The sequence below is a fragment of the Oncorhynchus gorbuscha genome, unplaced genomic scaffold (genome assembly GCF_021184085.1).
Source record: "Oncorhynchus gorbuscha isolate QuinsamMale2020 ecotype Even-year unplaced genomic scaffold, OgorEven_v1.0 Un_scaffold_487, whole genome shotgun sequence".
Taxonomy (NCBI): domain Eukaryota; kingdom Metazoa; phylum Chordata; class Actinopteri; order Salmoniformes; family Salmonidae; genus Oncorhynchus; species Oncorhynchus gorbuscha.
The window spans coordinates 592,895-594,697 of record NW_025745317.1 but is presented as its reverse complement, the minus strand read 5'-3'; the positions used below and the strand labels follow the sequence as shown (position 1 = coordinate 594,697).

The 1,803-nt window shown below is 39.5% G+C and overlaps 1 protein-coding gene across 1 annotated transcript in view; it reads left to right on the top strand.

Moving 5' to 3' along the window:
- Window positions 1-1,803, top strand: part of LOC124018355 (L-seryl-tRNA(Sec) kinase-like) — an 86,498-nt gene that overhangs the window by 58,173 nt on the left and 26,522 nt on the right.

Genomic DNA, 1,803 nt, shown 5'->3' with positions numbered 1-1,803 from the left:
CTCTCTCTTTCTCTCTCTCTCTTTGTTTTAGCACAACCAGATAACATTAACTTGTCATCACATATATTGTGATTGTCTAGATAGTGTTTGAAATGTCCATCGTGACATCGGTCTTAGAATTAACATAAGAACGGATGGGAAAGCGTAAGTTGTCGTGTATATATATATATATATATTTTTTTTTACGGTGCTGTGATTGACGACCAGCTGGTAAGTAAAATGTCTCGCTCACATTACTAACGTGACATTAAGTAACGTTAACGAGCAACGCCGGTAGTAGTGGAGTTATGGGCGGTGTATCAACATGCTGCGTGAGATGTTATGAGATGTTTTGGGGTGACAAAATACTTATCATCGTGACTGACTGCCCACATAATGGTTTATGGTTATGGCTCGTCTTTGATCATGGCTCTCAGTTCCATTATATTGAAAAGAGTCATTGGATGAAGGCGTTTTCTGTAAGGGGGGAGTTTTATTAATAAGAGCCGCGACAGCCGGTCTGAACATTAACCGCATAGCTGTACGGTGTTTGGAATCATAATAACCGTATCTTTCATATCGGGCGAAAAAATAAATAAGTTGTTAAACTGACACGCCTTTATTGGGTTAGATTCCCACACGGCCATATTTACACGTTACTGCATCTAACCTGTGTCTAAACGGAAGACCGATGCCACAAACTGTTTTCACTGAAAAATACTGTCGGCTGCAGCGGTTAAAAAAACACTGTACAATGTTTATTTTGCATTTGTGAAATTATTTTGTTGTGCTATCAAAAGTCGAGCGATTTATATTTCAAGAACCGTACCGCAATCGATTCACGTTTAGATGGGAGTCTTTGGCTGTTTTGGCATCCAGAGCCATTTCGCCCTTATTTTAACCTTTGAGAACAAATTCTTATTTTCAATGACAGCCTAGGAACAGTCGGTTAACTGTCTGTTCAGGGGCGGAACGACAGTCAGCTTGGGGATTTGAACTCGCAACCTTCCAGTTATTAGCCCAACATTCTAACCACTAGGTTACCCTGCCGCCCCTTAAACAGAACAACTCAATTCTTTGGACTATGGAGTTAGGATCATTTAGTCCAATATCGGGCTAAAGATTATGGCATACATGCAGTGGTATTGTAACAATGTGATGATCATGTGGTTCATTATGTTAAATCTTCAAATCCTCACAGATTACTGCACCTGTACATAGCCCACCTATAATTTAGCCCAAACAACTACCTCTTTCCCTACTGTATTTATTTTATTTATTTTGCTCCTTTGCACCCCATTATTTTTATTTTGCTCCTTTGCACCATTCTTCCACTGCAAAACTACCATTCCAGTGTTTTACTTGCTATATTGTATTCACTTTTCCACCATGGCCTTTTTTGCCTTTACCTCCCTTCTCACCTCATTTGCTCACATCGTATATAGACTTGTTTATACTGTATTATTGACTGTATGTTTGTTTTACTCCTCTGTGTAACTCTGTGTCGTTGTATCTGTCGAACTGCTTTGCTTTATCTTGGCCAGGTCGCAATTGTAAATGAGAACTTGTTCTCAACTTGCCTACCTGGTTAAATAAAGGTGTTCTCAACTGGCCTACCTGGTTAAATAAAGGTGTTCTCAACTAGCCTACCTGGTTAAATAAAGGTGTTCTCAACTAGCCTACCTGGTTAAATAAAGGTGTTCTCAACTTGCCTACCTGGTTAAATAAAGGTGTTCTCAACTGGCCTACCTGGTTAAATAAAGGTGTTCTCAACTAGCCTACCTGGTTAAATAAAGGTGTTCTCAACTTGCCTACCTGGTTAAA